Raw genomic sequence first — 16,729 nt, 5'->3', positions numbered from 1 at the left:
ATTACTTGCCTCTTTTACAATTTTCTATTGTCATCTCTACTACACAATTTATAATGTCATTTTATCGTGTTTCACTTTGCAAAATCTTTCCAAGATAAGTGACCAATATGCTTTAAAGCAATAGTTGATCATTTATGCTGTGTTCAGTTATTGCAGAATTTTTCATCTAGATTGTATTTGGTTTTAAGTTCTTCCACCAGTCTCAATATGTTAAAAATAGATTTTGCAAATCTTACCTCTTCGTAAGTCTCTCCACTGTCAGTTGTAGCAAATAATAACTTTGTAAGTTAATTGTATAGAAAGGGTTCTAAAAGATTTTTGCAATTTAAGAGGCTGTTCATATATTTGCCATTCACTTCAAAGCAGTTACCTTAAAGCTCCACAAGCATAGGTGTTGTCCACCTGGGACATAATAAACTGAAAATGGCAGTCATGAATTCCTTGTTGTCTTCAAACTATTGACAAATGGAAATGTTTGACCTAATCCTTGGTATAGGTCACAGTACGTGGATGTTCACTGCTGTGGGAGACCTAACCCAGACAATATAAGAATTTCTGAGAGGCAATTATGTAATTAATGGTGCATCCAAACTGAGGAAATTCATCAGTCATCACACCAATTGTCACTTAGAGTGCAATTTTGGTGTACTTACTCTAAAATTTTAGTGGCTTGGCTACTGGGTCTGCCAAGTTGCTCTTCACCGTGTATACTTGTGCGTTTACTTTCAAAATCTTGACACTGTGTAGCGAAACTAAAATGCTGCTGCTTGTTTCATAGGCCTCTTGCTAATGATCTTCAGTCCATAGAAGTAATGAAGCTGCAAATATCTTGGTGGCCATCAGAAAGTTTCCTTCACTAATGCAACATTTCAGCGGTTTAAATTGTACCAATTAACACTGTGGTAATTTATTAAGAGAACCATACACTGTTAGGCCAGTTCCTAATGATACCGTGTTCAACAATCACTGATGTCACTGACAGTAACTTTCCAAAGTACTTATTGATCCCATCATGGTTCATTCAAACTACTCATTAATTTAGATTACAGATACCACACAAAAGTTCTTTGCAAATGTCAGCACATGTGATTTTACTTTCAGAACGTGCATTATTATGGCTCAGGTTAACACCAACAGTTTGTCAGACATCGATCTTGCTAGTCAGCACACAAACCACAAACTGGCAATTTTGGGTGAAGTCAGACTGCTTATAGATGGGTGTAAGAACAAACTGTTATTCTGAAAACTACCTTACACTTTAAAAAATCAGCTATGTTGGATTTTTCTGATTTAATTGAACTGCAAGAACTAATGATTTTGGTTTATATAAAATGCAGAAATTTAGAAAAATACATGGACGCTATTTTCTTACAAAATGTGAACCCCATTGTTCACATGTATGAGCACCATAATGCAAATTACGATAAGTTACATGAAATTATTAATTACTGAATTAATTAACCAATGCTGTACTTCATCTTGTATAGGAAAATGAAAGTAACAAAGGTAGGTAGTCAAAGTTCAGAATCTAACAGTAGTTCTGACAAAATCTGGGCTGGAAAATTGCAGTGACTTTCAACTTCAATTTTAATTATTTTGATGGATAATAAGTTTTAGATAATTGAAAATACATTACAGGAAAGGGAATGCTTTCAAATGGTGTAGGCCGCTTTTCTCAAATATACTGATTAGTTAATTGTATTTTCTAGTTAGGAGTTCCCCAATGAAAAGTAGTTATGCCAATGAAGCTGGAACAATCAAAATAAGAATCTTAATAATAAAGTCCATTGAAATAAGTCTAAATAAGAACTTGAGATTTTATGTAAGTTTTACTTACCAATAGCATTGAAAGGTAAAAATTAGCAGAAAAATGGATGAGAAGAATCCAATTTCTGTCACTCCTGTTGTCTAGTATTTCCTTCACTCATTACTTTATCTCCCAAAATTAGGCATTATTCTAGATGAATTCAGCCGCTGTATGCACAAATCAAAGTGCAGTATGTGCTTTCAAACTTCATAGCCATTGCTGTTTTGTTTTCACCCGCAGTGAAATGACTACTGACTCAAATTAGTGACTTCTGAGGCCTTGCGATTAGTCAATAGATGGCACTACATTTCTTCCCGTTTGCTGCTCTTCTCTCATCACTCAGCAAACATTTAGAATACATTGCCTTAGTTTAGCATTCTGAAGTAATATTTCATGGGTGAATAAAAGAAACTGATATAACTTAACCATTAAAATGCTCACAACATTAGCATGCCAACAGCTAACAGGTTTGCTATTTCCAACATGCTCATTCCTAAGCACCAGGCCATAACAATCTGCCCATTGTGAAAGTTACTTATGTCAATAGCTTTCTCAGCTGCCAATATTTCAATTATTAGCAAAGATGACCTTCACTTGCATATTTGTAGATTGGCAGTAGTTCATGAGATGATGATGCAATTCTTATGGCACTGATGAATTCATGAAGACTGTTATAATTTAATCACAGCTTTGCAGTGTAAAAATAATTTATCTGTTATGTGTATCGCAGCCACAGTTGGAAGAGCTCTTTGAGGATAGTCATCATGACTATCAGAGGTTTATTTTAAGTCCTGATAGCTTTCGGACAAGTGTCTGTTACCTTGTGACAATCACCTATTACTGCAAGTAACTACATATTACTTAATGTTGCACTCAAAAGTGAAACATAAAACGAGCCTACGTTCAACAGGTTGCAATTAATCATACAAAATGGTATGATATAGGCACATTTATATTTAAAATATTATGGCAGCCATAAACAGGAATCAACTAGCAAATTGTTGTCGACGTACTGGCATCAAAAAATTCCATCTCTTTAAGTTTCTTTTACTATAAGAATTAGACCGAATTATGTGTTTAAATTGTGAAATTAACATATATAGTTACGCAAACAATACTTTTGACAAAACTGTTAATTACTTTGGAATTAATTAATGGCTAGCTTTGCTAACATGTTTTCGAACAGAGCCAAATAGATACTTTAAGATTACTACTATTTCGTCTTCCAAATGTTTATGATTAGTACAGAATTTATATTTGTTTATAAGTCAACTATAAAATTAAATTATGATGTAATTACTGATTTCACCCAATTCCAAAAGATACTAACTAGGAATAGTCTAAATAAATTAGAAAATCAGTAACATACGTAAAACTAAGCACAAATTGGATCTGGCCTTATATTCGTTAAAACTGAGGACAAACCTTTCTGTTTTATAAAAATGCAGATTCTATTTTATAAAAATGCAGATTCTATTCATGTATGTTAATGGTAATTAGTTAAAAGTGAAAAAATGAATTTTAGGAGGCAGATGGCAAAATAAGAGGGGAAGTAAAAATATACCAGCTTGCTTCGTCACATCACCCCCTCATTGGATTGACCAGTTAGTTATCGCAAATAGCTCACTGGCCAATTCAATGACCACAAGTGACCCCAGACAGTGGGCTAAAAATAAACACACACAAAATATTACATAGGAAATGTTATCAAAACTACAGTAAACATGTTTTTTTTTTTTTTCTTCTCTCTCTCTCTCTCTCTCTCTCTCTCTCTCTCTCTCCTTCTTCTTCTTCTTCCTTCTTTTTATGTGAACTGGGCACATGAAAATATCCATACAAAATAATTACATTCAGTGTGTTGTTGTTCAATATCACAACATATCTACAACTTATACTTTTAACAAATAATTATGCATCTTCATCATAAGTGATGTCCTTTTTGGGTAAGTGAAGATTACATTTAAAGATACATATCATCTGTTACAAGTCCTGTCTTGCTTCAAATAATAAATCCTCATGGGCTGCAATAGACAGAAAATTTCACTTGCTCAATGTTCAGTATTTTTCACAAACACTTTCACACTTTTTTAATGAGCTTTTTCACATTTTCTCACCAAGTTGCCCATGCCTTCAACAGGTCTACGTGGCAGTTAGTAAGGAAATGCACTGTTATCAGTTCCCTTGGAGGTGGTTCTTCTCTGCCACAGTACATGAAAAACTGAGACAAATACCGTACTTTAGTACACTTACTTTTTACTTCTAAATTAAGTCTAAGAAAAATATGCTTAACACTAATGGCAGATGGTAGTTATTTCATCATAAGTAAATACATTACATACTTCTCATAGCATTATAATAATTAGCACTAAAATTGACTGTAGCACGAAAAGTGTGGACTACTAAAGTTTAAAATCAAGTGCACATTACACTGCCTAAATATTACTCAAAGTCATAACTGTCTGAAACTGGTTAAACTTGAAAAATTTGGGTCTCTTCTTCCATTTGCAAAATAGCAAAAACTCAGTATGTGCAATACCTCTAGAAAAAACTCGAAGATGTGCATTAGCATAAATTCACTTATTATTATTATTTTATGAAAAAAGAATAGAGTCACCATCACATAACTTAGTTACTACTCAAATCAAGAATAAGGGGATAAAAAGTTGTACCAAATCATTGCCCTATTTCTCCACTCTGAGTATTACTCTCATTGAAACAGTAAATTAAATCCTCACAAAATGTTACCAAATGGTTGACCTGTCCCAAATATTTACACCAGTCTAGCACCACAGTTATCAGTTAATCAGTAAAATTACTGTTCTTCGTTTCAGTATTACCACTTTACGCTCCTAATTCCTCAGAACATAAATAGAAGTTTTCAGATAATCAACTGATCCTAAAATACTGGTGTTTCTGTTAAGCTCTTATTCCCAGCTGCAGTGTCATGAATTGTACAATATACCCAGTGTAGTGGACTGGCAAGACAGCCAATCCACTAGGAGGAAGCCGAAAGGCACGCGTTTAAGCTCACGCAGGCTGGCGTGAGGTCTGGAACGGGACAAGGAATTTATAGTAGCAAAGAAAGTACGTAACGACTGGAATACTTAACTTTAATTCATAATTGGTGAATATCGCTCTTGACGGTACATGTTTTACAGCATCAATAGTAACTGGTAATGGCGCCTTGTTAGGTCATAGCAAATGACGTAGCTGAAAGCTATGCTAACTATCGTCTCGGCAAATGAGAGCATAATTTGTCAGTGAACCATCGCTAGCAAAGTCGGCTGTACAACTGGGGCGAGTGCTAGGAAGTCTCTCTAAACCTGCCGTGTGGCGGCGCTCGGTCTGCAATCGCTGATAGTGGCGACACGCGGGTCCGACGTATACTAACGGACCGCGGCCGATTTAAAGGCTACCACCTAGCAAGTGTGGTGTCTGGCGGTGACACCACACCCAGTACCCAATGATGCCTAGTTCACAATTAGATCATCGTTACAGTTACAGCACATTTGTGTGTATACAGTTATCTTTTGCATTAATCATGTCTGTCATCACCATTATTTCACTTACATTTCTTACCTTGTCAGCCAATATAGTGCATTCTCAAAAACAATATCCCTACTGCAGAGATAGGCTCCCTAACCATTAAGACTGTAACATTATACATTATTTTATTATTGCTCCATTATCTAATAAATAAACACCTGCTCTGCTTATCTTGACTCTACTGAGAAACACCCCACAGTAACTGATCCTTATGCTAAGGCAAACTTAACTCTCATTACTGATCAGACAAAATTATCTCTTCGCAAAACTATTATTTCACTGTATCCATCAAATTGCTTGAGATTCTTGCCTGAAGGGGTATACATACAGGTCTGGCTAATACATCCCACACACATTACTCCAGGTAACTAAGTTTAAAGTTGGAATTCCTTAATGTTAGAAAAGGCTGTACCACAACACACTTCTATATGTAGATGGTTATCTCCATATACTAACTGCTCTGAACACAAACACTTCTATTATACCACAATTAATATTAAGATCTAGTATTCAAGATTATTGATATTTCATATTGCCTCTATTGCTGCACCAAATCACACTAATTTCACACATGAGCTGATTACTTCAGATGTTAATTATCCTCCACTTATGCTGACACCTTTCATTTTCTATTTACCTTACCTCTTTGTAAAGTATTCTACTGTACAAAATCACATGAAAGTAGAAGACAGACTGTTCCTGATTCACTTATAAAATACAAATAGGGTAGCAGAAGAGTTTGACTGCCTTAAAACATGAAAAATGAGACAGACAGCTGGGGTAAGAACTATCACCACATAATGAATCCAACACAGAATGTTGAACCCTCTACTTGCTAATTGCACAAGAAATTAGTTCCAAATATTACATCAAAGCTGAAATTTTGAATCACCAACAAATTGCACCCCAACAGCTGTCCTGCCAATTCCATAGTTAATATTACCTCTTGTTTCACACTCTGGTAGTTTACCAGTAGCACCAATAATTTTTATTCCAGAAACATGCATCACTACTATACCCTCAGAGTTATTAATAGATTCTGTGAAATGCCAGACAAGTCACTACCACTGTCTAGTAAACACTTAACATGTATCCCTTGTACACTTGCTGTTATTACAGGGTGCCACACTTCCTTTTTACTTACATGTGATCTTCGTACAACAAATCTTCATTGATCTTGTCCCTGGAGAAACTATCATCCTGGTAACCAAAATAATTATCAGACACTCTGTCACTTTCTCTATGCTTTAGATTTTGTACTTCTCCCACCTTTTTCTCTATTTTAGTCAATTTTGAATCTACATTTTCATTTAATTTTTCCAGTTTTTCCTCTGCCACTACTGCACACTTAGTTTCTACCTCAGTTTCTAAATCATTTTTTATCTGATCAATTTGGTTCTCAAGTTTAACGCTGTTTTCAGCACATTGTTTCTTGGAAACCTCCAGCTTCGTACTATCGTCATCACAAAGCTTCTTCCTCTTTTCCACACATTTACGACTCAATGTTAATTTCTCATTAGTATTATAACAATCTTTAACTACCGCATCAAACTTCTTATTTAATTCTGAAAGACTAGCGCTAACTACCTGACTCCTTTTTAATTTCTTTCTTCAGTTCATTCTTTAAGCTAGTCATGTCTTCTTTCATATTACTTTCCATACTATTCAAACTACTCATAATTTGCATTAACATTGCTTCTACTTTTCCATCTGCCATAAACTTTTGCCCTTGCTGATTTTCGCTACTAGATTCCTCCTCCTTAACCTTAAAGATTTCATCCACTTCAGTACTGTTTTCATCCATTTCGCTGTTTACAATAGGACTTTTGTCCCCATCCTTCAAAGTTACATCCATGTCTGATTTATCACTACAATCATCTACAGAACCATTCCCAGTTAGGTCTTTCTGTTCACTTAAAAACTTAACCTCTACAGCTTTGTTCTCTGTCACACTGTCTTGTTCGTTAAAGTCACTCATTATGTATCACTTAATAGAAAACAGCTTTTCCTATGTAGTTACCTTTTTCTCATTCACTCTTCTTTTGCTCCTCTGCTGCTGCTGTTGTGATGTAATACTGATCCATCGTCTGCACGGCTCTCAGCAAGGTTTCTTGTTTATCTCAGTCAGCTGTGTCTACCTGCATGCTGATTGGCTGCTCCTGTACTCAGAAGCTGCTTCCATAGAACCCTCTTGCTTGATTGGCTGCTGCACCTTCTTTGTTATGAAACCCCAGCACTGATTGGCTGTATCATCTCTACCATTTAAAACTGTACTGTAAACCACTCAATTTCACACTTCACTGTCAAATTTTGTGAGTTCTGGTTTATTGTGCTCACATACAATATTCCTAATATCAGGGCACCATATGTAGCAACACTCGCCCGCTTTATTTCTTCATTGATTGTTTGTTGTTCTCAGTGTCAACATATTGGCTGAAAAATTACAGGGTGAGAGTGCAACTACTCTCTACTGAAAATGATGTGGCTGACAGAGGCACAGTTGTGTTTTACAGCAGTTTACTTTCACTTTTCAGAACCCCTCATATACACATTTTATATGGCCAGTGCACTATTGTTCTAACTTCCCATAAGCCTCATTAATAGTTAGCAGCCGAACATCCACATACTGCTACAATAGTTTACTACTGAATATCTACCTAAAGTTATATCTGCCTAAATCTACCTAACCACAAAGTTCACAGTTCTTGAAGAATAGAAAGGTACATATGGAGCAGACACTGTCATTGTTTTATCATACAACATAAGGCCGGGAACACATTTGGCGTTTTTGTCCAATAGGAATTTTTACCGTCATCGCCGTACCAGTAGTGGCATGTAGGATGGTACTACGACGTACACATTGTGTGGAAAAATGTATGATCAGATTATTTAATGCCGACGGCAGCAATGCAGCTACCCACTGCCACTACAGTCAATGGATTTTTTACCGTCTCCGCTGAAGGGGTGGCCTATGTGACTAAATGCACGGCTACTCACTCATCGTCCAGTCTGCCACCAACCGCTGTTGTGTACGCATTGAGAGTGGTGTAGTGATGTGATTTAATCATGGCCAAAGTGGTTGTAATTGACAATGAGTTATTAATTCATTTTGTACAACAAAGGCCTGTGCTCTGGGACAAAACCTTGGACATTTTTAAAGAGAGGAACGCCACAAGGAGTGTGTGACATGAAGTTTGTCTTCAACTTAGGAATGATTCTGATAAGCTGGAAGACAGTGAAAAGAATGACTTTGGTAAGTACAAATAATTTTATCTATTTATTTTATAATGGTACTGAAGTGTCCTTAACAGTCTTAAATGTATTTATTTTTTTATTTGCAATTTTAAACTTACTAACAAATGCAAAGAATCAAAAGTTTAAAAACAAATAAAAAACATTGTACATTACACAAAAGAGAAAACAAGACACTAAAGCAAATGGACTGTGCGGCTGGTCCCGGCGGAGGTTTGAGTCCTCCCTCGGGCATGGGTGTGTGTGTTTGTCCTTAGGATAATTTAGGTTAAGTAGTGTGTAAGCTTAGGGACTGATGGCCTTAGCAGTTAAGTCCCGTAAGATTTCACACACATTTGAACATTTTGAACTAAAGCAAATCTACAAAACAACAAAGATATTACAATAACACTAGCAGATAAGGGGACGGACACAGTAGTAATGAATAATATACATTATCATCATCGTTTAAAGCAAGGCTTGATAAAGAAATTCTCAATTTCGAAATGTCATCGAAGCATAAGTAGTAAAAGTAATTAACAAATCATTTCTGTTATATTAAATAGATGTAAGACTATTAATGTCAGTTAAACAGCATTTCAACTAATTATTAATAGTCTTTAAATTATTTTTCAATATCATTGCAGTTATTTTACGTTTTTATAGTTTCAATGTACATAGTACCTGTTATATCTTGAATTGTACTAATTAGTGAGATTGGAGTTTTTTTTTTTTTTTATGCTAAACGGTGTCAAATCTGTCCACGATGTATGTAGTTATGCTTATGTTATGTGAGTAGGAAAAGGGAGAGAAGGAAACATAGTAGGTTAATATGGATTGAGGCTAAGAAATGAAAGAGGAAGCTGCCTGGTAGAATTTTGCGCAGAGCACAACTTCTCAATCATAACTAACACTTGGTTTAAGAATCATGAAAGAAGGTTGTATACATGGAAGAACCCTGGCGATACTAAAAGGTATCAGATAGATTATATAATGGTAAGACAGAGATTTAGGAACCAGACTTTAAATTGTAAGACATTTCCAGGGGCAGATGTGGACTCTGACCACAATCTATTGGTTATGATCTGTAGATTAAAGCTGAAGAAACTGCAAAAAGGTGGAAATTTAAGGAGATGGGACCCGGATAAACTGAAAGAACCAGAGATTGTACAGAGTTTCATGGAGAGCATAAGGGAACAATTGACAGGAATGGGGGAAAGAAATACAGTAGAAGAAGAATGGGTAGCTTTGAGGGATGAAATAGTGAAGGCAGCAGAGGATCAAATAGGTAAAAAGACGAGGGCTAGTAGAAGCCCTTTGGTAACAGACGAAATATTGAATTTAATTGATGAAAGGAGAAAATATAAAAATGCAGTAAATGAAGCAGGCAAAAAGGAATACAAACGTCCCAAAGATGATATCGACAGGAAGTGCAAAATGGCTAAACAGGGATGGCTAGAGGACAAATGTAAGGATGTAGAGGCTTATCTCACTAGGGGTTAGATAGGTACTGCCACAGGAAAATTAAAGAGACCTTTGGAGAAAGGAGAACCACTTGCATGAATATCAAGAGCTTTGATGGAAACTCAGTTCTAAGCAAAGAAGGGAAAGCAGAAAGGTGGAAGGAGTATATAGAGGATCTATACAAGGGCGATGTACTTAAGGACAATATTATGGAAATGGAAGAGGATGTAGATGAAGATGAAATGGGATACACGATACTGCGTGAAGAGTTTGACAGAGCACTGAAAGACCTGAGTCGAGGCCCCCGGAGTAGATGACATTCCATTAGAATTACTGACAACCTTAGGAGAGCCAGTCCTGACAAAACTCTACCATCTGGTGAGCGAGATGTATGAGACAGGTGAAATACATTCAGACTTCAAGAAGAATATAATAATTCCAATCCCAAAGAAAGCAGGTGTTGACAGATGTGAAAATTAACGAAATATCAGTTTAATAAGTCACAGCTGCAAAATACTAACGCAAAGTCTTTACAGACGAATGGAAAAACTGATAGAAGCTGACCTCGGGGAAGATCAGTTTGGATTCCGTAGAAATGTTGGCACACGTGAGGCAATACTGACCCTACGACTTATCTTAGAAGAAAGATTAAGGAAAGGCAAACCTACGTTTCTAGCATTTGTAGACTTAGACAAAGCTTTTGACAATGTTGACTGGAATACTCTCTTTCAAATTCTGATGGTGGCAGGGGTAAAATACAGGGAGCGAAAGGCTATCTACAATTTGTACAGAAACCAGGTGGCAGTTATAAGAGTCAAAGGGGCACGAAAGGGAAGCACTGGTTGGGAAGGGAGTGAAACAAGGTTATTCAATCTGTATATTGAGCAAGTAGTAAAGGAAACAAAAGAAAAGTTTGGAGTGCGACTTAAAACCCATGGAGAAGAAATAAGAACTTTAAGGTTTGCCGACGACATTGTAATTACGTCAGAGACAGCAAAGGACCTGGAAGAGCAGTTGAACGGTATGGACAGTGTCTTGAAAGGAGGATTTAAGATGAACAGCAACAAAAGCAAAACGAGGATAATGGAATGTAGTCGAATTAAGTTGGGTGATGCTGAGGGAATTAGATTAGGAAATGAGACACTTAAAGTAGTAAAGGAGTTTTTCTATTTGGGGAGCAAAATAACTGATGATGGTTGAAGTAGAGAGGATATAAAATGTAGACTGGCAATGACAAGGAAAGCGTTTCTGAAGAAGAAAAATTTGTTAACATCGAGTATAGATTTAAATGTCAGGAAGTCGTTTCTGAAAGTATTTGTATGGAGTGTAGCCATATATGGAAGTGAAATGTGGACGATAAATAGTTTAGACAAGAAGAGAATACAAGCTTTCGAAATGTGGTGCTACAGAAGAATGCTGAAGATTAGATGGGTAGATCACATAACTAATGAGGAGGTATTGAATAGAAGTGGGGAGAAGAGGAGCTTGTGGCACAACTTGACTAGAAGAAGAGATCGGTTGGTAGGACATGTTCTGAGACATCGAGGGATCACCAATTTAGTATTGAAGGGCAGTGTGGAGGGTAAAAATCGTAGAGGGAGACCAAGAGATGAATACAACAAGCAGATTCATAAGGATGTAGGTTGCAGTAGGTACTAGGAGATGAAGAAGCTTGCACAGGATAGAGTAGCATGGAGAGCTGCATCAAACCAGTCTCAGGACTGAAGACCACAACAACAACAACAACAACAACAATGCTTATGTTTCGTGGTTTCACGTACCTGGTCCTCAGATCTTTGACATCTGCCAGGGAATGCTTCCAACACTTGACACGAAGTACTTGCACAGAATGTTTCTCACACTGTTGGCTTTCAAACCACCTCTTGAACAGCGTGCTATTCAGATGTTTTCAAGTCCTGTAATTGATGTAGCATCCTCAGCTACGTACCCATCTCTATATCTAACATAATTGTGAAGCACAATACAGGCCTTGACAATATCAATAGCAAAATCAGTACATTCAAGGCTCGATGAAAAATTTGCCATTTATTACTGAGTATTCCAAATGCGCACTCTATGCACCTCCTTGTTCTACACAGTCGGTATTTAAATATCCTCTTTTCAACAGTCAATTGAGTACCAGCATAAGGTCTCAACAAATGTTTATGTAAGCCAAATGCAGCGTCAGCAACAAAGAAATAAGGTACTTTCGGGTTTTCTGTTCCTGGTAGGACATCTCTTACAGTAGATTATGTGAACCACTTTCAATTGATTTCCACAGCTTAGTGTCTTTGAAGATAGAAGAGTCACAGTCTTTTCCATAACTTCCAATGTTCACGAACATAAATCGGAATGAACTGTCTGCGACAGCCATTTACACAATTGAATAATAATCTTTATAATTGAAGAACATAGACCCACTTCCCGCTGGACACACGAGACGGATGTACTTTCAATCTATGGCACCTATACAAAGAGGGAAATTTGCTATTGACCTTTGCTGATGTCTCCCAGATTACTTTAGTGGGTGGTGGTACGCACTCACTTTGCAACTCTAGCCACAGAGCTTGACAGACCTCTTTAACAATCAATCTTGCTGTAGATATTCCAATTCTGTACAAATAATGGAGGTCGGTAAATGTGCATCCACTGGCCAAATACCTAAAAGTAGAGACATTATTTTAGTGTCAATGCAACACATATATTATAGTTAACAAGTTGTACTTTTTCAATATACTTCCTTATTTCGCCTTACAAATATTTTATTTTCACGTAGAGAAGTCATGGAAAGGTGGAAACACTTACGTGATGGTTTTATCAAATCACAAAAAAAATATATAAAGAATCAAAAGCAAGTGGTTCACATGCCTCCAAGAAAAAAATGTGCATATTCAACAATGAGCTACAGTTTCTGCAAAAAATATATGAGGAATGAGAAACAGAAGAAAGCTATAACAAAGGAGATGAAGACTATGATAGTGAAGAGCTAAGTGCTCCACCAGTACCTCCGGCAGTGACTACAGTTGAAGGAACAGCCAAAACATTTGCTTTAAAAGCAAAACCACCTACAAGGCAACATTAAAAAATGGACGAAGTTGACTTAAAAATTCTAGACATTACAGAAAAGAGAACCTGAGGAAATAAACGACAAACTGTCATTCTTCGAAAGTTTGTTGCCTCGTGTAGACAAGTTTGATGACACTCAGTGGCTTCACTTCCAAATGGAATTTCTTCAAGTCATTTCAAAAATTAAAAATACATACCCCTCCATACCTCAAACCCATCATGTATACCAATCTACTTCCCAGACCCAGCACTTTAATCAGCCATCAAATATTAAGTTTACACAGCCTTTCCCCAGATGCCTCAACAAGCATTTATGAGTAACATACATTCATCGCAGTTTACAATTACTCCAGTTTCATTACAACAAATGACCTGCTCTCCAATCACAACTTTCCAGCCAATTCCAAACGTACCTCAGCAGAAAAATTCTGCTCCTCAGCATAACGAAAATTATTCTCAAATGATCAGGGATAATAATATTCAATCTTGCAACTCTTCAGTAACTTCACTATCTTCAGCGAACACTACTGATTTTGCTGAATTCTAATTCGTAATGATCAAATTTGCCAAACATGTAATAAAATGCTGTAGCTTATTCTGTACAGAAATACAAGGTTTTGTAATCTAAAAACTGTGTGGTGAATTAATTCCCAACTCTCAATTTTACTTGCCTTTAAGTTATTGCCATCATTTCCACTGGCTGAATACAATTCCTCAGTCTAGTATTTGTCTGATGTATATGATTTTTCAGCAGGTTGTGCAGTTCGTCGAATGACGAGACTGGCATCCTAAAATAATTAAAAAACTTTTCTTCATCATTTCTTATATCAGGAAACAAAGTGTAGAAGGCTCCAACTTCCTCTCTGCTTTCATTAATCTAATGAACTCAAAGAAGTCTTATTTTTTCACTTCCTCTTCAATCGAAAATATAACAATAATGCAAGAAGTTGTTCTCTATTCATGTTGTACACACAACAATATTTATAATATGATAAAACGACAATTAAATAGACACTTGTTGCACAGTGGTCAGTGATCGACTGATGTGGCATCGGTATTTTTACCGCTCAGTGTGTAAATGCTACATTAATGTTAGAGCAGCGACGGTAAAAACTCCCATTGGACAAAAATGCCAAGTGTGTTCCCTGCCTAATTGTGTAATATTTCACATTTAAGTTGAAGCATTGTTGTTGTTCAAACCAACACAGGTTTCTTGTCTGAAACTCGGCCTGGGACTGACTGCCTCATGACCAAAAATTGGGCCCTTAAATATCATCACAATAATAGGTGCTGAAACTACAAATTGTTCAAAGTTTAATTTACAGAAATTATAATTAATACTTAACTCATTAAATTAACTGAATACAATCAAAAAATTCCATCTTTTTAACAGTTTCTTCTACTACAAGAGTTAGGCCAAATTATTTGTTTAAATCGTGAAATTAACATATACAGTTATGCAAACAATACTTTTGGCGAAACTGTTAATTACTTTGGGATTAATTAACAGCTGGCTTTGCTAACATGTTTTCTAATAGAGTCAAATAGATCCTTTAAGATGACTAGTATTTCGTCTTCCAAATGTTTATAATTAGTACAGAATTTATATTTGTTTATAAGTCAACAATAGAATTTAAATTACGAAACAGTTACTGATTTCACCCTATAACAAAAGATACCAACTAGGAATAGTTGAAATAAATTAGAAAATCAATTACATTCATAAAACTAAGCACAAAATTAGATCTGACGTTATATTCTTTAAAACTGAGGGCCAGCCTTTCTCTTTTATGAAAATTCAGATTGTATTCATGTGTGTTAATGGTAATTAGTTAAAAGTGAAAAAATTAATTTTAAGAAGGCAAATGGCAAAACAAGATGGGAAGTAAAAATATCCCAGCTTGCTTCATCACAGACACATCTGAGAATCAATGTACTGATTCTACCACTGTATTCATACACAGATAATGTAAGCAAGCATACAAAGCATAAGTGATCTGCAGTAATGTTCCCATAATCCAGAGATAACACGGTACCTTCAAATTACATCACATATCCCACGGAAAACCAGGTGAATGTCTCCCGTAATATAATACTGCCCTCATCAGCCTGTACCTAAGGTATGGCTCATGTTTCTAGCAGCCACTCATATGTGTGACAGCATTTCTGGACACGTCCCTCTAACTGGAGTAACAAGAAACACAATTTATCTGACCAGGCAATATGATTCCACTGATACATGGTCCAGTCACTATGCTCTCATGCCCACTATAATTATAATTGACAATGTTACTGGGTCAACATGGGAATATGTAGTGGTCATCTGCTGTGGAGCCCCGTATGGAACAATGAGTGCAGAATGGTGGGCTCCAAAACAGTCGCACCTGCACCAGCATTGTACTCTGTTATCAGATCTGTCACAGATTACCATCTATCCTGTTTTACAGAGGAGGCAATCCCCCAGCCTTCACATTCATTAATGAACGTTGGATGTCCAACGCTGTGTCACCTCTTTATGGTTTCAGTTTGCTTTAACCACTTTCCATAGATGCTGTGGCAATTCCACTATTGTACTGAATAATTGAGTTTAACAAAAGAATTTCAATCATCAATTTTTGAATGTTTCAACAAATTTAAAGGTCTTGTTGTTAAGGTGAAACAGAACTTTTAGGGGACTAGTATAAAAATGTCCCAATACAGAGTTCCAGCACAATTTTGACTTGGACTTTAGGGTCTAAATTTAGTATCTGACTGCATCTGAATTGTTCATCTCACTGCAAAAAGCAGGTTCCATACTCTGTACATGAGACATTTCCAAAGACTAACCTGAGAATAAAAGCTGATCCGAGCTTTATACAGCAAATACCAAGAAGAAAAAAGAAACCTCATACATTGTAATTAATTGAATATATAAAATCACATAGGCACACACATCCTCTCAATATGTAAAACAAACAATGAACTACTGGACATGGATAGAAGCTTATAGTCTTCAAAGAGAAAAGAAAAGTAACTCTGTCTTGTCGCAATAGCTTGCTAATGTTCTTTAAATGGAAAGCAACTATTATTAACTTCACAGTAATCCTGGCCTGCTTAAAATAAACAAACATCAGTTGGAAACGAATACAGGACAAAGAGTGATGGGTGCAATAGTCATATTTTATGTGGCTTCCCCCCCCCCCCCCCCCCCCCCACACACACACACACACACACAGAGCAGCAATTTGTAATCACCACGCCGCTACCCACCGTTCTGTGCCTCTATGTGTTTCTCATCCATCATCCACATATTTCTTTCCCTGGAGAATACAACTTTGTTGGGGGCTCGATACCTCAAAGTTGATGCAGCTATGTAACATATTTTCACACAATGATTAATAAAAGATTTTCTTCAAACTTGCACTGCTCTCATCACTCAGCAAACATCTTTAATACGTTGCTCTAGTTTAGCATTCTGAATTAACATTTCATGGCAGAATAAAACAAACAGATGTAACTGAACCACTATAATGTTCACGACAGTTGTATGTAAACAGCTAATGGATTTGCCATTTCCAAGACGCTTGTTTGCAGGTGATGGGCCATAATGATCTGTCCATTGTCAAACTTGTTTGT

This window comes from Schistocerca cancellata, chromosome 3 (genome assembly GCF_023864275.1).
Source record: "Schistocerca cancellata isolate TAMUIC-IGC-003103 chromosome 3, iqSchCanc2.1, whole genome shotgun sequence".
NCBI classification, from domain to species: Eukaryota; Metazoa; Arthropoda; class Insecta; order Orthoptera; family Acrididae; genus Schistocerca; species Schistocerca cancellata.
This window is presented reverse-complemented; position numbering follows the sequence as displayed.